The sequence below is a fragment of the Podarcis tiliguerta genome (genome assembly GCF_965153285.1).
Source record: "Podarcis tiliguerta genome assembly, chromosome: 4".
Lineage (NCBI taxonomy): Eukaryota > Metazoa > Chordata > Lepidosauria > Squamata > Lacertidae > Podarcis > Podarcis tiliguerta.
Window position 1 is genome coordinate 1,291,310 of NC_139537.1, and position 25,485 is coordinate 1,316,794.

General features: G+C 51.2%; 1 pseudogene across 1 annotated transcript; it reads right to left on the reverse strand.

Annotated features, from left to right (window-relative positions):
* Positions 1-9,839: 9,839 nt before the first annotated feature.
* Positions 9,840-11,842, reverse strand: LOC310675824 (hemoglobin subunit beta-1-like; annotated as a pseudogene). Its single transcript, XR_014515481.1, has 3 exons — positions 11,687-11,842; positions 11,101-11,323; positions 9,840-10,093 (listed from the first exon to the last, which is right to left on the reverse strand). The product of XR_014515481.1 is annotated as a hemoglobin subunit beta-1-like (transcript).
* Between the last annotated feature and the right edge of the window lie 13,643 nt (positions 11,843-25,485).

Below are 25,485 nucleotides of genomic sequence, written 5' to 3' on the forward strand. Positions count from 1 at the left end.
GGAAGGAAGGAAGGAAGGAAGGAAGGATAAAAAGAGAGGCATGGATGGTTATTATCCAGGTGGAAAGAGGAGTTTCTGCCCAACCTGCCTAGAGAGGCGACCAGCGCCTGGCCTTACCAGGTAAGGACCTCCCCACCCAAGGCAACCAAGCCCACTTTGCTCCATAAAGTGTTGATGAGCTGCTTCTCTTCAGCTGTAAAGCTTGCCATGATGGCTGGCTGTGGGCTGGGAGCTTCTCTCGGCTGCTGAAGAAAACCTTCTAGGCTGAGCTGGAGCTCCTTCCAGGGCTGAAGCCTTTTATACCCTGTGCCAAAGCTCCTCCTCCCAGATTTACAGAAGCCGTCCTGGTTTCTGATTTGATCAAAGAATGCCGTGATTTTCCTTATGACATCCCTATTTTCCTCTGAGAAATCCTGGAGGGTATGGAGTAATGCCACACCTGTGCCAAGGAAATAAGCAAGTATAAAGGCTTTAGAAGACATCTGAAGGCAGCCCCAAAGGAGCGTCTCCACCCCCATCGCTTGGCCTGGACATTGTGGTCCTCCTCCAGTGATTCAGCTACAGGGTACCAGGCAAAGGGCCTTCTTGGCAGTGGCTCCCTCCCTGTTGAAAGACATCAGATGTCAACCTGGGTGGCCTGAAAGACGGACTAGACACATTCATGGAGGAGAAGCTCTAATGGCTCCTAGTCCGGCTGGCTCTGCTCTCCCTCCAACATCAGAGGCAGCGATGCTTCTGAATCCCATGTGTGTATTTGCCCAGACTGATTCAGGTGACCTTTCAAGGGGCGCAGAATCATCTTTCCCCTGAGAAATGCCTGCCTGTGGCCTCAACTTTTCTGGTTGTATGACTTTGGGTCACTTTAGAAGTCTTCAATTATTTCGTCATTCCTGCCCCCTTTTGTACACCTGTTCTGCTTCAAAGCCTATATTCTGAGCGAATCTCTTGCTCAGGGATGGGGAACCTGAGGTCTTCCGGATGTGGTCTGACTCTGCTTCCCATTGGCAGGCAGTGGGCTCCCAATCCCTGCCCTTCTTGAACCTCCCTGTCTTCCTACCTCTGTCGCTTCCAACTCTACCTCTGCTGTTCTCTCCCCACGCTGTCAAACCTGAATATGAGCTCCCTGGGGCAGAGTCCTGTCCTACATTCCAATTGATAAATGGTGAAATAATAATAATCATCTGTAAGTGCACTTAATTATCCTCAATGGGCTCAATTATCCTCAAGCGATTGCAACTCTGTTTGCAATGCTTTCTTGGGCCCTGGTACAGATCAGGGCATGTGGCCAGGATTGCCCAGGGCCACCCCTGTCATGGGGAGTGAGGTGGCTGCTTCAGGGGCAGATGCTGGGCTGGAGGACACAGTGGTGAGGCATCGTAGGACAAACACAGCCTGCCACCCCCAAGCTGGCTTGCTGCCTTCAGGTGCAGGAGAGAACATTGTCCCATCTCCAGCACTGAAGAAAGAGATTCAGCTTCCAGCTGAATCACGGGACCTGCAGTTTGCTAAGTATTGTGGCTCTTTGAGGGGGTCAACTACCCTTCCCAGAAGACTTTGGGGGAAATCATGTGCTTTCCCTGTACGTTGAGTCCAGAGCCTGAGAAGATTTGGGTTTCCCCATCCTTGCTGAGGGTGGGGACAAAACCCATCACCCTCATGCCCTGGCTGACCACCATCAGTGACAGAGCACTGGGCTAAATGGAGCTGGGTCCAATCTGACAGGGCAGTTTCAAATTTCCCAGGAACTCGCCCTAAAGCCCTGCCAGAGGTATCTATTTCTCTGTGATGGGAGTTACCTGTGAGTAAAAGGGTAAAGGTAAAGGGACCCCTGACCATTAGGTCCAGTCGTGGCCGACTCTGGGGTTGTGGCGCTCATCTTGCTTTATTGGCCGAGGCAGCCGACATACAGCTTCCGGGTCATGTGACCAGCATGACTAATCCGCTTCTGGCGAACCAGAGCAGTGCACGGAAACGCTGTTTACCTTCCTGCCAGAGCGGTACCTATTTATCTACTTGCACTTTGACGTGCTTTCGAACTGCTGGGTTGGCAGGAGCAAGGACCAAGCAACAGGAGCTCACCCCGTCACGGGGATTTGAACCTCTGACCTTCTGATCAGCAAGTCCTAGGCTCTGTGGTTTAACCCACAGCGCCACCCACATCCCAATATCTGTGAGTAAGACCCATCAAATTCAAGAAGACACCCCTCTAGCTAGACACGCCGACAACTGCGCTGTTACTTGTTGCCCTTAAATCCCTTAGTTTGGATTCCATTGTATGTTCTTATCTGTCAAATGGGAATAATAGGGACTTCCTTTGAAGGACTGTGCTAGATTATTCATTGCTAACCATCAGGCAGCATTTCTGGGCTTCTCAGAGGTGCCTAATACATTGCCCCCTTATGCTCCTGATGAGCTTTGCAAGTTGCAGCGCCATTAAGAAAGGCCATGCTCGTCCGCCATGACAAGTGCTGCTAGAGAAAGCAGAGATGGAAGGGGGTGTCCTTTGCGGAGTCTGAAGGATTCACCCAGCACACACTTGAGCCCATGAAGAAGGAACACATGCCCCCCCCCCCAGACCGTGGCTGAATGCATTCCCAACAACCCAAAGGACAGGCTGTCCCCCAGACGGCACCCAGCAGACAACTGAGCAGATCTCCCACTGAAGGTTCATCCTTGCTACCAACCTTGGGGCGTGTAGTCGTGTAAAAGTGTCAGCGGTGTCTTGACAGAAATCTAAGCTCAAGAAACCTACGGCACCCGAGGTTATTCAGCGCAAGGAGCGGAAGTGATTTGCAGGTGATTTAAGTTTCTGGTGTTGATGCAATCGTAATTCCTTAGCAAAAGCAAATCAAAACATTAGTGGAGTAACTGGTGCATTGCAAGGCAGAAAGGACCCTCAACGTTGATATGAAAAGCACTTGAGTGGGGCTTCTATGTCCTGTTGCTGCCTGGTTTTTTGACTGACCAGTTCCCAGATGCAGGACTGGGGAAAGTTCTGAACAAAACAAAACCAGAAACACTTTTCTGTGAGAAAAAAGCACCAAAGGTCTTGTGCATGATCAGGGCCTGAAAGCTGCCCGTCAATCAGCTGTCTTCCTCTTTTGGCAGAGGGAATTGCTAGCCTGATAGACGGCCCTCTTATCATAAGAGAAATGCTGGAGGGTATGTGATCCTGGCTGCTGAAGATGGCTGGAAGGATGTTTGTCCCGTCAGCTGGATGAGCTGATCTGCAGAGCCAAGAGGGGCTCTCTGGGCCGTCCAAAACTGAGGATCTGGGCTTGAGTTCCCCAACTGAAGCAGAAGGTAAGCCGGAGCAGTTGCTCTTTTGCTCAGCCTGTTAGATACAGTCAGTCTATGAGCATTTAGAAAAAGATGCTGCGATTACTGAGACCCAGCATAGGTTTCCCCAAAATAAGTCCGCCAGACCGATCTGATTGATATTTTCTCTTTTCTAGACGGAGTTACAAACTTGGTGGATCAGGGGAATGCTGTGGACATAGTGTATCTTGAATTCAGTGAGGCTTTTGACAAAATCCTCCATGATATTCTAGCGAGGAAGCTGTTGAAATGGAGATTGAACAAGGTAACGATTTGGTGGATTGGTAGATGGTTGACTGACCGGACCCAAAGAGGACTCCTTCATGGTTCCTCATCAGCCTGGGGAGAAGTGATAAGTGCTGTGCGCAGTGTGCTGTCCTGGGTCTGTTGTTGTTTGAAGGAGGTGGGTATGTTAAGCCTGGAGAAGAGGAGACTGAGAGGAGATATGAGAGCCATCTCCAAATATCTCAAGGGTTGTCCAATGGAGGAGGGAGCGTGCTTGTTTTCTCCTGCTCTGGAGGGCAGGACTCGAATCAAAGGCTTCAAGATGCAGGAAAGGAGATTCCGGCTGATCATTTGGAAAAGCTCTCTGACAGTAAGAACAGTTCAGCAGTGCAACAGACTCCCACAAGCGGAGGTGGACTCTCCTTCCTTGGAGGTTTTGAAGCAGAGTTTGGATAGCCAACTGCCAGGGATGCTTCAGCTGAGATTCCTGGGTTGCAGGGGGCAGGACTAGATGACCCCTGGAGTCCCTTACAGGTCTACGATTAAGTTTCTGGATCTCTTGGCTCTTGCAAAGCCAACCTGCTCTGCTAGTAACTTGGCACATGGGACTCAGTGCAAGGACGGCTGTCGTAACTTGTGTGTTGCGCAAACACTGTGGGCGGCATGGCGTTGGCACTAGGCTGGGGAGTGGGCTGAAACAGTCGATTGGGCAGCGGTCCCTCTTAATGGATGCCACGTGGCTGTTGCATCAAAGTGCCGGCTGCCCTGACATCCCTCTCCGTCTGGTGGAAATAGGGACATCCTATTCCATAAGAGAATATAATTCATGCCCTGCCCATCGGACTGGGTTTCCGCAGCCACTCTCGGCGGCTTCTAACATATACAAAAACACAATAAAACATTCACAAACTTCCCTTTCCAGGGCTGCCTTCAGATGTCTTCTAATGGTCGTATAGTTACTTATTTCCTTGGCTCGGGGGTTGCATAACTCCATACCCTCCAACATTTCCCCGATGAAAACAGGGATATCCTAAGGGAAAGTGGGACATTCCGGGATCAAATCAGAAACTGGGGAATAGGGACGCTTGGAGGGCCTGCCTTGAATGTCATGCTTAGATCTAGGAGTAGCCTCTCGTTTATCGATCCTCGTTGTGTCCTAGTAATCTGTGAAGGAGTTTGGGATATGGGTCTTCTTGTCCCAATTAATCCTCACGAAGACCCTGGGAGCTGGGCCAGGCCAAACAGAGGCGAGCTTTTGGGCAGGGGTTCGAGCGCAAGTCTCCTTGGCCCTTTGTCCTGCACCCGACAACAGCTGCCTCTCCTTCAACACTCCATTGTCCATGGCAATATTGGGCTGCTTCTGTTTTCAATGTGCATTTTGCGTTTTTACGTTGTGCTTTTATCCAGTGTGGTGTAGTGGTTAAGAGCGGTAGTCTCGTAATCTGGGGAACTGGGTTCGCGTCTCCGCTTCTCCACATGCAGCTGCTGGGTGACCTTGGGCCAGTCACACTTCTTTGAAGCCTCTCAGCCCCACTCACCTCACAGAGTGTTTGTTGTGGGGGAGGAAGGGAAAGGAGAATGTTAGCCGCTTTGAGACTCCTGAAGGGGAGTGAAAGGCGGGATATCAAATCCAAACTCTTCTTCTTCTTCTTCTTCTCCTCTTCTCAGAGCTCCCCTTGCTTTCTTCACAGGGCTGGAACAGGAGCTGCTCAGGCATCCTTTTCTGCAAGGCTGTGGTGCACGGTCCCTGCTCCGGGGTCCTGATCCTGCAGCCCCTTCTCTTGACCACCCATGGGCTCCCCCCCCCCTCCTGGCTTGCTGCATGAGCTCCATATGCAGTGATGACTTTGCAGATCTGCCCATCCTCCTGCTGAGTCAGGCCTGGCTCCCCCTGATAGCTCCGGCTGCACCTGTTGCTCAGGAGGAGGGGAAAATGACTCTGCTGCAGATCACCCAAGCAGCAGCGATTCCGACACAATACTTCACAAACTGCAGCTCCCGTGATTCAGCTGGAAGCTGAATCTCTTTCTTCAGTGCTGGAGATGGGACAATGTTCTCTCCTGCACCTGAAGGCAGCAAGCCAGCTTGGGGGTGGCAGGCTGTGTTTGTCCTACGATGCCTCACCACTGTGTCCTCCAGCCCAGCATCTGCCCCTGAAGCAGCCACCTCACTCCCAATGACAGGGGTGGCCCTGGGCAATCCTGGCCACATGCCCTGATCTGTACCAGGGCCCAAGAAAGCATTGCAAACAGAGTTTCAATGGCTTGGCTCTTGAGGATATTTGAGTCAATTGAGGATAATTAAGGCTACTTTCAGATTATTATTATTATTATTATTATTATTATTATTATTATTATTATTGGTTTAACAATTGGGGGGCCTTGGAGTGTAGGACAGGACTCTGCCCCAGGGAGCTTACATTCAGGTTTCACAGCATGGGGAGAGAAAAGCAGAGGGAGAGTCGGAAGCGACAGGCCCCTGCAGCAGTTGATTTTCTCTGGTAAAATTCCAAAACAAGCAAACTTCAAACCTAAGAAAACGTCAACAACTGTGGTCGGCCCTCACGCATGTTCACTTCATCAGCCTGAAGGTGGAAACAAGAGCAGTGAAAGGGACAGGAGGGACCACATTGTGTAGCATCTTGACGGCTTCTGAGACGCAAAAGAAGAGAAATGGATTCTGCATATTTCTTAATGAGCTGGTTGTATGTAAAATTGAGGGTTAAATTTGGATAAATGTGAAGGGTGGGTGGCACCAGAAGATTGGCAGTGTTAGGGGGGAGTGTATATTATATATTTATACAAAAAAACCCCTAGGTGTTTCATCTTCTGTCAGGAGCTCGTTCTACACTCGAGTAGGACCCTGGCAGAGACACATGCCCGACTGGCATGTTCTCTCCCTCCTGGTTGATCGTTCGGGAGCTTCATTAGCTTTCTTCAGCCCAAACATCACAGTGACCGATGCCAACTGAGAATCGGCACACTTAGGGCTCTGCAGAGTCTTCACAGCTTGCGTAACAGAGCTCAGCAACTCAGCATTTTGGCTAATCTACTTTATTTACATATAAACAGACAGGGAGCACTGCAACATGGCTCCCTCTCTCTCTAGCATCAGACAGCAAAGAGAAAAAGAACAATAGTCCCACTTCACAGAACACAGTAACACAAACATCCTGTCTCCGTCACTTCCCACTCTGTGGAGTAAAAACATACACCGTCATGCGATAGACAAAAATCCCATGACTGCAACCATGGAGCAGGAATTCTAACAGCCCACACTAGTGAGGCTGAGTTGTTGGTTACTGGGGCCAGAGGTCAAACAGCCATGTTCAAGGCAAAATAAAACCTAAAGTAGGTATTCAAAGCAATGTAATTAAAAGCGAACTAAAATATTGCTACGTGCCACCCCAGTCTCCAAGCATGAGTCAAAGGGTTTCTGCTCTGCTGTGTTTTATTGACCTCCCTTAGGAATGTTTCATTAAAGATAATTGTTTAAGATAATTGTTTTGCTAAATGTCCTCTGTATACTTGACATTCCTTTGCAATGTCTTATTCTAAAATATTGTTTTGAGTTTGGGGTGGGTGGCTTGGCCCGTGTGATGCTGGAGAGAGTCCCTTCTAATTCCCATGTTTCCTGTGTGGGTATGATTAGTTTATTACAAGTACAGCCATTATTTATCAAAGGGATCTTCTGTCCATGGTTTGTAAGCCAAACCAGGGAGGCTTGGATTTCTGCAAAAAACCCAAGTTTATGGAGGTGGAATAAAATTGGACAAAAGTGTGTAAAAAAAAATTACGGTAATCCTTTGCTGAAGGAGCCAGGCAGCTTTCTGGGCCAGCGAATGGCCTGAGGGCGCAAGGAAGGCGCTTGCTCTGCGCCCGAGGACACCTGGCTGGCAGTCAGAAGGACAAAAGCCACAGGGGGAGCGGCTGCTTCCAAGCCTGGGACTGGGGGGGGGGACCAAGACCTTGTGGGGTGCAGTGCTATGAGCCCCTCCAGCCTATGCTCAGCTTGTAGATATATATGGAAATAAAAACAGATTTTTAAAAGGGACCCCAGTCTCCTCTGACCTTCATTCCAAGGAATATAAATTCTTGGTAAGCACCTAAAACTCATGGAGTCCTGCACATTTTGGAGATTGGGGTGGCGGTTAGCAATATTTTAAGGTAAATGGACCCCTGACCATTAGGTCCAGTCGTGGCCGACTCTGGGGTTGCGGTGCTCATCTCGCTTTATTGGCTGAGGGAGCCGGCGTACAGCTTCCGGGTCATGTGGCCAGCATGACGAAGCCACTTCTGGTGAACCAGAGCAGCGCACAGAAACGCTGTTTAACTTCCCGCCGGAGCGGTACCTATTTATCTACTTGCACTGGTGTGAACTGCTAGGTGGGCAAGAGCAGGGACAGAGCAACAGGGATCGCAGGGATTCGAACCGCCAACTTTCTGATCTGCAAGTCCTAGGCTCTGTGGTTTAACCCACGGCGCCACCTGCGTCCCTTAGCAATATTTTAGTTCCCTCTAAATTATGTTGCTTTGAATGCATCCCTTAGATTTTATTTTGCCAGTTATTTTCATCAATTTCCCATAATTTTTAACAGGTTGTCACCAAATGAATACAAATTCAATACAGATTTAAAAGCTGCCTTCTCTCCCACCCCCAAATGCCCCCTCTGTTTTCCCGACTCCTTCACTCCTTCACTTCACGTCCACCTTCCTCCAGGCAGCGTTGATGAGCTGCTTCTCTTCGCCCGTCCAGGGCACCATGATGGATGCCTGTGGGCTGGGACAGGGTTACCAGACGTCCCCGTTTCCCGGGGACAGTCCCCGGGTTTGCAAATAAGTCCCCGGACAAATTCCATTCCCGGAAGGTCCCCGGATTTCATCTAATATCCCTGGGAAACGCAGCAGCGGCAGTCTCAGCAGCCCGGAGCAGTTGGCTCTGGCTGGCTTCAGGAGCTGCTGGGAAGTCCCCATATGATGGTGGTGCAGGGGCTCCAAGATGCAGCTTCCAGGCAACACGCTGACCGAGCCTCACAGCCACCGCCGCTCTCAGCCCACCTTCTCTGCCTTCCATGCCTGACCCACCACAGACCACTTCACCACCACCACTGAGCTGGGCTGAACTGGAGCTCCTTCCAGGGCTGCAGCCTTTTATACCCGGGGCCAAAGCTCCTCTATCTCCTCTGGGGCCCAGCTTGGTGGGGCTGAGGAGCAGGAGGGGGGAAGAGGCTGGCCGTGGGGTGTTGCGCCCTGGCAGGAGGCCCCAGATAGCTGCTTCTCTCTAGAAGACATCAGGCCCCAGCTGCTCTCTTTATCATCTCCTCGCAAGCAGCAGGACCAGGACTGAGCACACAGCCCAGGAGACTCCCTGGAAGCTCACACTCCGAGAGCCAATTTGCAGGGGCAAAACACACCCCACAGATCTCATGTGGCATTTAGACCCATTGCACAGATGGAGGCGCAATGGGAGCCACAAGGGAAATGTCCACAATGACTCAAACCCAGAACTTCACTCAATGAGCCTCCAAAAAGGGGGTGTCTACGATTGGCAGGACGCCGGGGGAAGAGGGGCTGGAGTCTGGCTTGAAAGAGGGGGGCAGTGATTTGTGGGGAACTGGGCCAGTCGGGAGGCAAGAGGCGGAGGCAGGGGACGCTTCAGAGCTGGAGGAAGAGGAGGAAGAGGCAGGCCAGGGAAGGGCCAGGGGCTTCCCCACCTTCTCCTGAACCTCCGTCTCCCAGAACCAGGAGGGGACTGAAGAGGGAAGAGCAAAACAAGGATTATTGGGGGGTAATTATCCTTGCAATTTTCACCCAGAGACAGGACGGAAAGGGCTTCCCTTGCAGTTCGTCTCAATACCTGGCTCTCGTTCTGGCATGGATTGTGGAAGGCAGGGAGGCGCTGAGTGCAAAAGCACTTTGCCTGCCAAAAAACCTCCTGTGCCACCATTAAGAAGCAGAGGTTCTCTTGTTAATTAGAGCTTAATTGGACTAAAGTACAGGTGCGTGCTAGAAAAGATCAGATCATAAACTGCAAAACAGAACCAGCGGCAAGGTTGTTAAAGTTGGAACTTGAATCATTGGAAATTAATAAAAATGATTGAACAAAAGGAATAAGAAGAGGGAAGATTGCCCTGAAGCAGCCCCCCACTGGTGCTCAATGGTTCCTCTTGAGTGACAGAGGACAGAGAAGCCCCCCCCCACTTTCCTAGCCCCCTGCCAGCCAGCTAACAGGAGGCGTCTTCACCCCCACTCCCGTCCCCTCCCTCCGTCCCAGAGAAGGAGACACAGGAAACCAGGTCAGATTGCAGAGGGAGGATTTATTAGAGGGTCAAGCGTCACATGGGGGCTGGAAGGGGTGGCCCCCACCCCACCCGGTGGGTGGCGAGAGCAGAAGGAGGCGGCCGCTTCTCCCTGGGGGTGTCTCAGTGGTACCGGCGGGCCAGCGCATGAGCCACCACCTTGACCAGCTTGTGGAAGGCATGGTGGTAAGCAGGGGTGAATTCCTACCCAAAGCGCGCGGCCAGCATGGTGATGAGGACCTCGCCCAGGAGCTGGAAGAGAAAAGAGGGGGTGACTCCTTCCGCCAGGGGGCCCGTGTGCGGACCGCCCTCTCCCCACAACCCCCACCCCATGCAGCCACAGCTGGCGGCTGTGGGGTCAAGCCCAAAGGCCAGCTGGGATGGATGAAGGGGTTTGGGGTCCCCTGGAAGGAGGCCGGTCCAGGAGGCACCAGACAGAACCCCACACCGTCCCAGGCTGGCATTGCCATGCCAGGAGAGGTTTGGTGCCAAGAAGCAAACTGGCCCCTGCCAGGAACCTCCTGGGCTCGGCCTCTGCTAGCCGGACAGATCCTTGCTTGACCAGGGGCCAGTCAGAAGGAGGAAGGGCAAAGGCCCACAGGCTCCATTTGAAGGGCCAGAAGGCAAGAGAGTCCATCGAGTTGCCCTTCTTTCCGAGGTAAAGGGGTCGGCTTGCTCAGGGCGTGGCTGAAGGTGCCCACGGATGAGGGGAGCCCACGCTGACTCGCCAGGAGATGACGCCACGAGGATTGTGAAAGATAGCCAGCAACTCTCCCCTACTTGGGTATGTGGGTTTAGTTAAAATTCATTGATTTATATCTCTATACCGCTGCTCCATAAAAAATGCATCACATAAAAATATATGGTAAAATCACACAAAGTTCAAAACAAGTTAAACGCATGAGAAAAGAGAAGGCTGGAACTTGTTTTCTGGTGCGCAAGAGGGCAGGATCCGAACCAATGGATTTAAACAACAAGAAAGGAGATTCCCATTAGATATTAAGAGAAACTTTCTGAAGATTAGGAGCTTTTACGGACTCTCTTGGAAGACTCTCCTTCACTGGAGGTTGTTAAGCAGAGGGTGAGGAGCCGTCTGTCATGAGATTCCCTCGGGGGTTGGACTAGATGTCCCTTGGGGTCCCTTCCAACAGAACAGTTCTATGATTCGTGTGTGGGGATTGTGACCCTGCAGAGGGGACCTCAGGCACCCACCCCCCCCCGCCCTCCCCCAGGCAGCCCTTGGGGGCAGGCAGGCTCACCCCGAAGTTGACGGGGTCCACGTGGAGCTTGTCGCAGTGCAGCTCGCTCAGCTTGGCAAAGGTCTCCTTGATCTTGTCGAGGTTCTTGATGGCCTCTTCGAAGGAGGCCAGGACCTTGTGGCCGTGCTGCTTGACTTTGGCGTTGGCGCAGATGGCGGCAGGGCTGGAGAGGTCCCCAAAGTGAGTGAATAATCTCTAGGTCCAGGGGAAGACGATCATCATGCTGGAGAGAAGGAAGGAAGGAGAAAGAAGAAGAAGAGGAGGAGGAGGAGTTTGGATTTGATATCCCGCTTTATCACTACCCGAAGGAGTCTCAAAGCGGCTCACATTCTCCTTTCCCTTCCTCCCCCACAACAAACACTCTGTGAGGTGAGTGGGGCTGAGAGACTCAGAGAAGTGTGACTGGCCCAAGGTCACCCAGCAGTTGCATGTGGAGGAGCGGGGAATCAAACCCGGTTCCCCAGAATACGAGTCCACCACTCTTAACCACTACACCACACCGGGAGAGGCATGGATGGTCATTCTCCAGGTGGAAAGAGGAGAGCCTGCCCAGCCTGCACAGAGAGGCAACCACCCCTGGCCTTACCAGGTAAGGACCTCCCCACCCATGGCGGCCACGTCCACTTTGCTCCAGCAAGTGTTGATGAGCTGCTTCTCTTCGGCGGTCCAGTGCACCATGATGGCTGGCTGTGAGCTTCTCTCGGCTGCTGGAGAAAACCTTCTGGGCTGAGCTGGAGCTCCTTCCAGGGCTGGGGCCTTTTATACCCTGGGCCAAAGCTCCTCCTCCCAGATTTACAGAAGCTGTCCTGGTTTCTGATTTGATCAAAGAATGCCGTGATTTTCCTTTAGACATGCCTATTTTCCCCTGAGAAATCCTGGAGGGTATGGCGTAATGCCACGCCTGTGCCACGGAGACAAGCAAGTATAAAGGCTTTAGAAGACATCTGAAGGCAGCCCCAAAGGAGCGTCTCCACCCCCATCGCTCGGCCCGGACACTGTGGTCCTCCTCCAGTGACTCAGCCACAGGGTACCAGGCAAAGGGCCTTCTTGGCAGTGGCTCCCTCCCTGTGGAAAGACATCAGATGTCAACCTGGGTGGCCTGAAAGACGGACTAGACAGATTCATGGAGGAGAAGCTCTAATGGCTCCTAGTCCGGCTCGCTCCGCTCTCCCTCCACCATCAGAGGCAGCGATGCTTCTGAATCCCACTTGCAGGCAACGGGAGCAAGGGAGAGGCTCTGGGGCTCCAATCCTGCTTGCCCATTGGGGTCCATAGTTGGCCATTGGGAGAAGAGGATCCTGGACTCGATGGGTCCCCTTTGGCCTGTCCAACTCGATGGGTCCCCAACTCTCCCTCTGCTGTTCTCTCCCCATGCTGTCAAACCTGAATGTGAGCTCCCTGGGGCAGAGTCCTGTCTGACATTCCAATTGATAAATGGTGAAATAATACTAATCATCTGAAAGTGCAATTAATTATCCTCAATGGACTCAATTATCCTCAAGCGATTGCAACTCTGTTTGCAATGCTCTCTTGGGCCCTGGTACAGATCAGGGCATGTGGCCAGGATTGCCCAGGGCCACCCCTGTCATTGGGAGTGAGGTGGCTGCTTCAGGGGCAGATGCTGGGCTGGAGGACACAGTGGTGAGGCATCGTAGGACAAACACAGCCTGCCACCCCCAAGCTGGCTTGCTGCCTTCAGGTGCAGGAGAGAACATTGTCCCATCTCCAGCACTGACGAAAGAGATTCAGCTTCCAGCTGAATCACGGGAGCTGCAGTTTGTTAAGTATTGTGGCTCTTTGAGGGGGTCAACTACCCTTCCCAGCAGTCTTAGGGGGAAATCATGTGCTTTCAATGTACGTTGAGTCCAGAGCCTGAGAAGATTTGGGTTTCCCCATCCTTGCTGAGGGTGGGGACAAAACCCATCACCCTCATGCCCTGGCTGACCACCATCAGTGACAGAGCACTGGGCTAAATGGAGCTTGGTCCAATCTGACAGGGCAGTTTCAAATTTCCCAGGAACTCGCCCTAAAGCCCTGCCAGAGGTATCTATTTCTCTGTGATGGGAGTTACCTGTGAGTAAAAGGGTAAAGGTAAAGGGACCCTTGACCATTAGGTCCAGTCGTGGCCGACTCTGGGGTTGTGGCGCTCATCTCGCTTTATTGGCCGAGGCAGCCGACATACAGCTTCCGGGTCATGTGACCAGCATGACTAATCCGCTTCTGGCGAACCAGAGCAGTGCACGGAAACGCTGTTTACCTTCCTGCCAGAGCGGTACCTGTTTATCTACTTGCACTTTGACGTGCTTTCGAACTGCTGGGTTGGCAGGAGCAAGGACCAAGCAACAGGAGCTCACCCCGTCACGGGGATTTGAACCTCTGACCTTCTGATCAGCAAGTCCTAGGCTCTGTGGTTTAACCCACAGCGCCACCCACATCCCAATATCTGTGAGTACGACCCATCAAATTCAAGAAGACACCCCTCTAGCTAGACACGCCGACAACTGTGCTGTTACTTGTTGCCCTTAAATCCCTTAGTTTGGATTCCATTGTATGTTCTTATCTGTCAAATGGGAATAATAGGGACCTCATTTGAAGGACTGTGCTAGATTATTCATTGCTAACCATCAGGCAGCATTTCTGGGCTTCTCAGAGGTGCCTAATACATTGCCCCCTTATGCTCCTGATGAGCTTTGCAAGTTGCAGTGCCATTAAGAAGGGCCATGCTCGTCCGCCATGACAAGTGCTGCTAGAGAAAGCAGAGATGGAAGGGGGTGTCCTTTGCGGAGTCTGAAGGATTCACCCAGCACACACTTGAGCCCATGGGGGAAAAACACATGTCCCCGCCCCAGACCGTGGCTGAATGCATTCCCAACAACCCAAAGGACAGGCTGTCCCCCAGACGGCACCCAGCAGACAACTGAGCAGATCTCCCACTGAAGATTCATCCTTGCTACCAACCTTGGGGCGTGTAGTCGTGTAAAAGTGTCAGCAGTCTCTTAACAGAAATCTAAGCTCAAGAAACCTACGGCACCCGAGGTTATTCAGCGCAAGGAGCGGAAGTGATTTGCAGGTGATTTAAGTTTCTGCTGTTGATGCAATCGTAATTCCTTAGCAAAAGCAAATCAAAACATTAGTGGAGTAACTGGTGCATTGCAAGGCAGAAAAGACCCTCAACGTTGATATGAAAAGCACTTGAGTGGGGCTTCTATGTCCTGTTGCTGCCTGATTTATTGACTGACCAGTTCCCAGATGCAGGGCTGGGGAAAGTTCTGAACAAAACAAAACCAGAAACACTTTTCTGTGAGAAAAAAGCACCAAAGGTCTTGTGCATGATCAGGGCCTGAAAGCTGCCCGTCAATCAGCTGTCTTCCTCTTTTGGCAGAGGGAATTGCTAGCCTGATGGGCGGCCCTCTTATCATAAGAGAAATGCTGGAGGGTATGTCATCATCAGCCTTTTATTCGACCGTCAGTCAGAAAAAGGAACATGTCAGTACACAGTTAAAACATCGAAAAAGATTTTTAAAACTTAGCCAACACTAAAATGGGCTAAACAGATAGCCCCATATCAATACAGTCAATTATAGTCTTACAACGCTTAAAAGCTAAAAAAAGAAATTTGGCCACCAAGGAAGGTATAGCTCTAGTGACATTATTCAGCAAGTGTAGTACCTGGTTTTCTCCGGGTAGGAAGCTAAATTGACATAGAAGTGGGTCTATAAAATTTTGTCTAAGCTCTGCATAAGAAGGACAAGTCAAGAGAATGTGTTCGGTGGACTCAACCACACCCATGGCACAATGACAGGTTCTCTGGGCGTATGGTACTCCCCTGTGCCTTCCCCACAATATTGCAGAGTCAAGGACATTTAATCTAGCCGCTGTAAGAAGTCTGCGGTATTCCACATAGTAGATTTCTGCAAGGTAGGGGGCTGGTATGGTCCGGTAAATCTGGTCCCCTAGGAACATCCCTGGTTTTACCTGGGCTATGTCCTCTTGCCTGGCAATGTCACTCAGTCTCCGGGAGATCACAGCTCTAGCTTGATTATACGTCATAGACTCAAGGTAAAGGTGGGACAATCCGCAGGATTGAACCTCATTAATGACCTCCCTTTCCCACGATGATTGGAAATCGTCCCTCAATATCAAGGGGGCAATACCCACTGGTTTAAAACAAAGCTTGAGCCATAGCCAGAGCTTCGTCTTCAAGGCCACGTACCGTAGAGCTTGCCAGCCAACCTCTAATCTCATAACCGCACTCGCTACCGAGGGGGGAATCCTAAGGATGGCTCTAAGGAATCGCGTTTGGATAGAATCCAGTTTCAAAAAATCCCTACGGGAGCCTAAAGAGATGCCCACCAAAAGAAGGGGGAGGACTTTCATTTGAAAGAGTCTCAAAGCTATCTTCACTGATTGAGCCTGATTCTTAGCATATAGAGATCTAATCTGGATGGCTGCTTTAGATGCATTAGTTGTTATATAGTCTCTATGGGCCAGAAAAGACCTATTTGACTGTATTACTTGTCCCAGATATTTAAAGCAGTTAACCTGCTCTAGGGGGATCCCGTTCATCGACCATCGATGGATTCTCGGTCGGACCATGATCTTGGTCTTAGCATAGTTGGGTTGGAGCTCATGCTGATCACAGTATTCATGTAGAGCTTGCAACATTCTCCTCAGTCCAATAGGGGATCTGGCAAGAAGTGCGGCATCATCCGCATACAGAAGAACATTCAGAGATCGGCCTGCTAATTTGGGAGGGTGGAATGCATCATTGGCCATGTGAGTCACCAGTGAATTAATGTAAAAGTTAAACAATGCTGGGGCCAATAAACAACCCTGTCTTACCCCTCTAGTGGTGGTAACAGGGTTGGAGACTAGGCCTTTATTGTCTAGCCTGATTCTCAGAAAGGTGTTTGTATGGAGGCTGATAATCAGGTGAAGCAGACGACGATCGATCTTTGTAGCGGCCAGTTTTGACCATAGCTGCTTTCTAGAGATTCGATCAAATGCCTGCTTAAGGTCAATAAAAGCCACATGAAGAACCTTTGGGGCTTTGCCGGCATACTTTTCCGCCAGGTGATTCAAGGTTAATATTTGGTCTGTAGTAGATCTTCCAGGGCGAAAACCCACCTGTTCATCGGCAATGATATTGTCGTCCTCCATCCATTTCGATAGTTTGTTTAGCAGGTACCCCGAGTAAATCTTCCCAATAACATTTAGCAAGCTGATTGGCCTAAAGTTGCTCGGCTCTGTATGTGGGCCTTTCTTATGTGCTAATACAATCAACGCAGAGCTCCAGCTTGAGGGAAATTTTGCTGTTTTGTTTATGTGCGTGTAAAGTGCTGCTAAAAGTGGGGTCCACCAATCTTTATTTGCTTTGATGGCATCAATGGATATAAGGTCGTCACCGGGGGCCTTGCCTGCTTTAAATCGATCTATGAGAGTTTCAACTTCAGGGCATGTAACTGGGTCCCAATCGGGCAGTGCTTCCGGCTCCACCGTGTCTCCGCAGGCATCATGGGCTGCATACAGATCGGCGAAGTATCTTTCCCAGGTGTCCGCTGAAATGTGGGGTTCTATTCTTGCAAGCGGCCTACCCAGGTATCTAGAGGTTAATTGCCAAAAAGAGGCTGGATTTCTATTCTCTGCAGCTATCAAGAGGTTGTTCCAATTGTTTCTTTCTGCCTCGAGCTTCTTTTCCTTTAATAGGGCTTTATAACTTCTCCTGAGGGTGATAAGGCGGTTATTTGGCATGGGGTCATTTGATGCTCTGTATGCCAGCCATTCATTGTACAGAAGATTCTTGAAGTTTTTGCATTCCTCATCGAACCATTTTTTGTGGAAAAACTGTTTACCATGCTTTTGGGGGGGGGGACCGAGCTAGTGTTGGTTTTAGAAGTTCTACTAAATCATCATATATTGGTAGAGGCTCATCCGCCTGCATAAGGGAAGCCCTTTTTATTTGGAGCTGATCAGACCAGAGAAGTTCGTTCAACTGCTGGGCCGAGTTGGAGGTCCATTTAAGGGCTGTAGGTCTTATCTCCAGATGATCATTTGATAGGTGCACAAAGGAGTGCCTATCAAGTTCGTCAGCCAGAGTCAAGGAAATTAGTGATCACTCTCCAATCTTGTAGCCACCTTAAAGCTGGATATTTTTGGGGTAAGGTTGGGAGATATCCATACAAACTCAATAGTGGATGCACGTGAACCTGACCAATAGGTGAATTCAGCAGGGTAATCCGAGCTGACTGCCCCATTTAGCAGAAGGAAATTGAGGGCCAGCAAGGTTTGCCTGCATTTAAAACTGGCGTAAGTGGCTATGTTATCTTTGAATTTCCTTGGTAAAAGGTCTGTAGTCATAAGAGGTGAAGAAGGGCACTTGTTGAATTTAGAGAATAAGATTTGGTCAGTATGTGACAGGTGTCCATTAAAATCTCCCGCCAACAGAAAAGTGGCTTCTGGGTATTTATCAAAAAGCATTTCCAATGTCACTTGGATTGCAAGGCAGAAAAGACCCTCAACTCGAAATGCTGGAGGGTATGTGATCCTGGCTGCTGAAGATGGCTGGAAGGTCGTTTGTCCCGTCAGCTGGATGAGCTGATCTGCAGAGCCAAGAGGGGCTCTCTGGGCCCTCTATAACTGAGGATCTGGGCTTGAGTTCCCCAACTGAAGCGGAAGGTAAGCCGGAGCAGTTGCTCTTTTGCTGAGCCTGTTAGATACATCAACAGTCAGTCTAGGAGCATTTAGGAAAAGATGCTGCGATTACTGAGACCCAGCATAGGTTTCCCCAAAATAAGTCCGCCAGACCAATCTGATTGATATTTGCTCTTTTCTAGACGGAGTTACAAACTTGGTGGATCAGGGGAATGCTGTGGACATAGTGTATCTTGAATTCAGTGAGGCTTTTGACAAAATGCCCCATGATATTCTAGCGAGGAAGCTGTTGAAATGGAGATTGAACAAGGTAACGATTTGGTGGATTGGTAGATGGTTGACTGACCGGACCCAAAGAGGACTCCTTCATGGTTCCTCATCAGCCTGGGGAGAAGTGATAAGTGCTGTGCGCAGTGTGCTGTCCTGGGTCTGTTGTTGTTTGAAGGAGGTGGGTATGTTAAGCCTGGAGAAGAGGAGACTGAGAGGAGATATGAGAGCCATCTCCAAATATCTCAAGGGTTGTCCAATGGAGGAGGGAGCGTGCTTGTTTTCTCCTGCTCTGGAGGGCAGGACTCGAATCAAAGGCTTCAAGATGCAGGAAAGGAGATTCTGGCTGATCATTCGGAAAAGCTCTCTGACAGTAAGAACAGTTCAGCAGTGCAACAGACTCCCACAAGCGGAGGTGGACTCTCCTTCCTTGGAGGTTTTGAAGCAGAGTTTGGATAGCCAACTGCCAGGGATGCTTCAGCTGAGATTCCTGCTTTGCAGGGGGCAGGACTAGATGACCCCTGGAGTCCCTTACAGATCTACGATTAAGTTTCTGGATCTCTTGGCTCTTGCAAAGCCAACCTGCTCTGCTAGTAACTTGGCACGTGGGACTCAGTGCAAGGACGGCTGTCGTAACTTGTGTGTTGCGCAAACACTGTGGGCGGCATGGCGTTGGCACCAGGCTGGGGAGTGGGCTGAAACAGTCGATTGGGCAGCGGTCCCTCTTAATGGATGCCACGTGGCTGTTGCATCAAAGTGCCGGCTGCCCTGACATCCCTCTCCGTCTGGTGGAAATAGGGACATCCTATTCCATAAGAGAATATAATTCATGCCCTGCCCATCGGACTGGGTTTCCGCAGCCACTCTCGGCGGCTTCCAACATATACAAAAACACAATAAAGCATTCAAAAACTTCCCTTTCCAGGGCTGCCTTCAGATGTCTTCTAAAGGTCGTATAGTTGCTTATTTCCTTGGCTCGGGGGTTGCATAACTCCATACCCTCCAACATTTCCCCGATGAAAACAGGGATATCCTAAGGGAAAGTGGGACATTCCGGGATCAAATCAGAAACTGGGGAATAGGGACGCTTGGAGGACCTGCCTTGAATGTCATGCTTAGAACTAGGAGTAGCCTCTCGTTTATCGATCCTCGTTGTGTCCTAGTAATCTGCGAAGGAGTTTGGGACATGGGTGTTCTTGTCCCAATTAATCCCAACAAAGACCCTGGGAGGTGGGCCAGGCCAAACAGAGGCGAGCTTTTGGGCAGGGGTTCGAGTTCAAGTTTCCTTGACCCTTTATCCTGCACCCAACAACAGCTGCCTCTCCTTCAACACTCCCCAAGTCCATGGCACATATTGGGCTGCTTCTGTTTTCAATGTGCATTTTGCGTTTTTATGTTGTGCTTTCATCCTGTGAACCTCCTGAGACCTGCGGGTATAGGGTGGCCTACCAATCTGGATGATGATGATGATGATGATGCCGTCCTATCATGGCTCCTTGTAGCTGCCTCTTCTCTCCACTCAGAGCTCCCCTTGCTTTCTTCACAGGGCTGGAACAGGAGCTGCTCAGGCATCCCTTTCTGCAAGGCTGTGGTGCACGGTCCCTGCTCCGGGGTCCTGATCCTGCAGCCCCTTCTCTTGACCACCCATGGGCTCCCCCCCCCCCTGGCTTGCTGCATGAGCTCCATATGCAGGGATGACTTTGCAGATCTGCCCAGCCTCCTGCTGAGTCAGGCCTGGCTCCCCCTGATAGCTCCAGCTGCAAGCGGCCGACCTGTTGCTCAGGAGGAGGGGAAAATGACTCTGCTGCAGATCACCCAAGCAGCAGCAATTCCGACACAGCAAAAATATACTTTCGCCAAGCGAGCATTGGAATAAAAGGAGCATAACTCAGTCTGCAGGAGCATCACTGGTTGTTGGCAAGACTCGTTTGACAGCAGAGAGAAACTGAACCTTTTGTGTCCTCAGGCCAGTGGAACTCTCTGCCACTGGAGATTCAGGGGGCACCTTCCATGCAAAGCTGTAGTTGCCTGCTGAAAACATTTCTATTCCTCCCAGACTGTGCAGGCAATTAAGAACGCATCGTTTTGCAAATGGTTAATTGATGTCTGTTGTTCACTTTTTCAAAGGTTAAACAGGTATTATGTCTTTATTGAGGTAAATCTCCTGGATATACTTTTGTATGACACAGTGGTGTACAAATATTTTTATAAATAAATATGAAATATTTTTATAAATACCTATGAATGAAGGAAATAAACAAATGAGGAGATCTGGGCTCCCGTTGCTCCCACTGGCCAACCGGATGTCCAACGGAAGCCCCCCAGCCCCCCTCACCCTCCCGTGCTTTGCTCTCCCCTCCCCCAGTCACAGGCACTCAGTGGCTCAGAGCATATCCCCTCAACTGTGCCAGAACAAACGGGACATCTCATATTTCCCTGCGTGAGCATGGCAGTCATTTGGGGCCCCCTGCTCTTAGGCGATGTCGGAATGCGATCTCCCCTCGAAAAAAGCACATTGGGGGGCCAGGGACCTTGTGTGGGTCACGTGATTCACGCAGGAGTGCGGCCCCAGAAGATGGGGTCCGGTTTCCCCCCATGTGGCATTTGACAGTGTGACATGGACTGGCTTAAAGGAGCCTGGTAGCCACTGTGCCCAAGGGCCACGGAAAGGTCGTCTTCTGCTGCTGTGAATGTAATATCTTATTCTGAAATATTGTTTTGAGTTTGGGGTGGGTGGCTTAGCCAGTAGGATGCTGGAGCGAGTCCCTTCTCATTCCTGGACCCAGAGAGGGGTGAAATCCTTTTCTGAAGGAGCCAGACAGCTTTCGGGGCCAGCGAATGGCCTGAGGGCGCAAGGAAGGCGCTTGCTCTGCGCCCGAGGACACCTGTCTGGCAGTCAGAAGGACAAAAGCCACAAGGGGAAGGGACTACTTCCAAGCCTGGGACTGGGGGAGAACCTCGCCTCTGCTTCGTCTGGGAGACAGGGATGTCCATCAAGTTAATCATGTTAATCATGGCCAATTTAAATGGGATTTGAGGGCAACAAGTAACAGCACAGTTGTCGGCGTGTCTAGCTAGAGGGGTGTCTTCTTGAATTTGATGGGTCTTACTCACAGATATTGGGATGTGGGTGGTGCTGTGGGTTAAACCACAGAGCCTAGGACTTGCTGATCAGAAGGTCAGAGGTTCAAATCCCCGTGACGGGGTGAGCTCCTGTTGCTTGGTCCTTGCTCCTGCCAACCCAGCAGTTCGAAAGCACGTCAAAGTGCAAGTAGATAAATAGGTACCGCTGTGGCAGGAAGGTAAACAGCATTTCCATGCACTGCTCTGGTTCGGCAGAAGCGGATTAGTCATGCTGGCCACATGACCCTGAAGCTGTATGTCGGCTGCCTCGGCCAATAAAGCGAGATGAGCGCCACAACCCCAGAGTCGGCCACGACTGGACCTAATGGTCAAGGGTCCCTTTACCTTTACCCTTTTACTCACAGGTAACTCCCATCACAGAGAAATAGATACCTCTGGCAGGGCTTTAGGGCGAGTTCCTGGGAAATTTGAAACTGCCCTGTCAGATTGGACCAAGCTCCATTTAGCCCAGTGCTCTGTCACTGATGGTGGTCAGCCAGGGCATGAGGGTGATGGGTTTTGTCCCCGCCCTCAGCAAGGATGGGGAAACCCAAATCTTCTCAGGCTCTGGACTCAACGTACAGTGAAAGCACATGATTTCCCCCAAAGACTGCTGGGAAGGGTAGTTGACCCCCTCAAAGAGCCACAATACTTCACAAACTGCAGCTCCCGTGATTCAGCTGGAAGCTGAATCTCTTTCTTCAGTGCTGGAGATGGGACAATGTTCTCTCCTGCACCTGAAGGCAGCAAGCCAGCTTGGGGGTGGCAGGCTGTGTTTGTCCTACGATGCCTCACCACTGTGTCCTCCAGCCCAGCATCTGCCCCTGAAGCAGCCACCTCACTCCCAATGACAGGGGTGGCCCTGGGCAATCCTGGCCACATGCCCTGATCTGTACCAGGGCCCAAGAAAGCATTGCAAACAGAGTTGCAATCGCTTGAGGATAATTGAGCCCATTGAGGATAATTAATTGCACTTTCGGATGATGATTATTATTTCACCATTTATCAATTGGAATGTAGGACAGGACTCTGCCCCAGGGAGCTCATATTCAGGTTTGACAGCGTGGGGAGAGAACAGCAGAGGGAGAGTTGGAAGCGACAGAGGTAGGAAGACAGGGAGGTTAAACAAGGGCAGGGATTGGGAGCCCACTGCCTGCCAATGGGAAGCAGAGTCAGACCGGAAGACCTCAGGTTCCCCATCCCTGAGCAAGAGCTTCATTCGAAATATGGGCTTTGAAGCAGAACAGGTGTACAAAAGGGAGCAGGAGCGAAGAAGGATATGTTGACTATTTAAGTGACCCAAAGTCGTACAGCCAGAAAAGTTAAGGTCCCAGGCAGGTGTTTATCAGATGATTCTGCGCCCCTTGAAAGGTCACCTGAATCAGTCTGGGCAAATACACACAATCAAGTTTTATTGGCATGAGAAAATTTAACAAACAATTGCAGAATTCTGGGGACTTGAAGGTCTAGAATGTCTGCTGAAAGTTCTCTTGGAAATTCCTAGTGCTCCCTCACAGAACTCCATTTCCCAAGGTTCCTTAAGACTGGGAATGACAAAGGTCAGAGCCTTCTGGGTCAGGCCAAAGGGGACCCATCGAGTCCAGGATCCTCTTCTCCCAATGGCCAACTATGGACCCCAATGGGCAAGCAGGATTGGAGCCCCCGAGTCTCTCCCTTGCTCCCGTTTCCTGCAAGTGGGATTCAGAAGCATCGCTGCCTCTGATGGTGGAGGGAGAGCAGAGCCAGCCGGACTAGGAGCCATTAGAGCTTCTCCTCCATGAATGTGTCTAGTCCGTCTTTCCGGCCACCCAGGTTGACATCTGATGTCTTTCCACAGGGAGGGAGCCACTGCCAAGAAGGCCCTTTGCCTGGTACACTGTAACTGAATCACTGGAGGAGGAGGACCTCAGTGTCTGGGCTGAGCGATGGGGGTGGAGACGCTCCTTTGGGGCTGCCTTCAGATGTCTTCTAAAGCCTTTATACTTGCTTGTCTCCGTGGCACAGGCGTGGCATTACTCCATACCCTCCAGGGTTTCTCAGGGGAAAATAGGCTTGTCTGCAGGAAAAGCAGGACATTCTTAGATCAAATCAGAAACCAGAAATGCTTCTGTAAATCTGGGAGGAGGAGCTTTGGCCCAGGGTATAAAACGCTTCAGCCCTGGAAGAAGCTCCAGCTCAGCCTAGAAGGTTTTCTCCAGCAGCCAAGAGAAGCTCCCAGCCCACAGCCAGCCATCATGGCAACCGCCATGATGACAATTGACGTGGCCGCCATGCCTGAGGATACCGCTCCCATGTAAGTCCAGGGGTTGTCGCCTCTCTAGGCAGGTTGGGCAGAAACTCCTCTTTCCACCTGGATAATAACCATCCGTGCCTCTCTTTTTATCCTTCCTTCCTCCCTCCCTCCCTCCCTCCCTTCCTTCCTTCCTTCCTTCCTTCCTTCTCTTCAGCCTGATGATCGTCTTCCCCTGGGCCCAGCATTTGCGCCCTAACTTGGGGGACCTTTCCAGCCCTGCCCCCCCATTAGGAACCTCTCCAGCCCTCTTTCCACGAGGTCAAGGAGGCTTTTTCCGAGCTGCGTGAACTGCTCTGCGACAAGCTCCACATGGACCCCGTCAACGTCACGGTGAGGCTGCTCCCCCGCCCCAAGGGGCTGCCTGGCGGGGGGGGGGGACTGGGGGTGCCGTGTGTGTCTGTGTGTGTGTGTGTGTGTGTGTGTGTGTGTCACTTTGGGTGGCTTACAGGACATAAAACATGGTAAGACATTAGACATTTCCTGTTACAGGGTTGCATTCTCATTTCAGTTAGTTGTTTATTTCCTTGACATCTGGTGGGAGGGCATTCCACAGGGTGGGGGCCACAACCGAGAAGGCTCTCTGCCTGCTTCTCTGTAACCTCACCTCTCACAGGGAGGGAACCACCAAAAGGGTTGCCTTCAAAGGTAGCCCCACATAGAGTGCATTGCAGTAGTCCAAGCGGGAGATAGCCAGAGCATGCACCACTCTGGTGAGACAAACTGAGGGCGGGTGGAGTCTCATCCTGTGGACCAGATGGAGCTGGTACAAAGCTGCCTTGGACACAGAATTCACCTGCACTTCCATGGACAGCTGTGAGTCCAAAATGACTCCCAAGGTGCGCACCTGGTCCTTCAGGGGCACAGTTACCCCGTTTAGGACCAGGGAGTCCCCCACACCTGCCTGCCTCCTGTCCCCCCAAAACAGTACTTCTGTCTTGTCAGGATTCAGCCTCAGTCTGTTGAATCTGCTGTGGGATCTGTTGTGGGGAGAGGGTGTCCCATACATGGGCCCCCTGGCAGAAGGAGTCACCCCCTCTTTTCTCTTCCAGCTCCTCTCGAAGTCCTCATCACCCCCTTGGGACAGGAATTCACCCCTGCTTGCCACCATGCCTTCCACAAGCTGGTCAGGGTGCTGGCTCATGCCGGTCCCACTGAGACACCCCCAGGGATAAGCAGCCGCCTCCTTCTGCTCTCGCCACCCACCAGGTTTGGTGGGGGCCACCCCTTCCAGCCCCTGTGTGACGCTTGACCCTCTAATAAATCCTCCCTCTGCAATCTGACTTGGCTTCCTGTGTCTCCTTCTCTGGGATGGAGGGAGGGGACAGGCCTGGGGGTGGGGGGTTAGTTGGGGGGGCGTGGAAAGGGGGGGGGTCTTCTCTGTCACTCAAGAGGAATCATTAAGCACCAGTGGGACCTTTTAGGGCGCTATGGCATTTTGCCCCCCCCCCAAGCTGCTGTGCTTTTCAGAGCCAGAGACCCCTGCTGTGTCCCCAAATATTTTATCCCCAAAATTCCTGGCAAGGTTCCCCCCCCCCGATGCTCCCAGGGCCCCCCCTGGTCTTATTGGTTGTCTCCCCACCCATTTCTTGGTGTTTGACCCTAGTCTGTTGCCCTCTCTGTTCTTCTTACTCTGGAGAAATTGGGGGTGAGAGACTCAGGGGGATATGGACCCTTCCCCTGCTCTGGATTCCATCCCCCAGAATAAGGGGTGGGGGTACCAACATGGCCACCCAGGGAGACCCCCAAGGGCCACTCCCCCCCCGCAATGCCCCTCTCTGCCTCTTTCCAGATGGGTGTCGGGGACAGAGCTGCCTCCGAATCGGCAGGGAGAGGGGGGAATTCATTTCGTTTTATCCATTTATTTCTTCATTAAATTTGGAGGTTTATAGGATGGAATTACGATATAAAAACACAAAACACATAATCAAATAAAAACAAAAACAACTCATGGAACTTTGAAGTGTCAGGCATAGCTCTAATGGCTTTAGCTCAAACGTAGCAGAGTTTTCCTGCACAGCAAAGAAGCTAGTTGAGGTGGAAATGACTAGTCA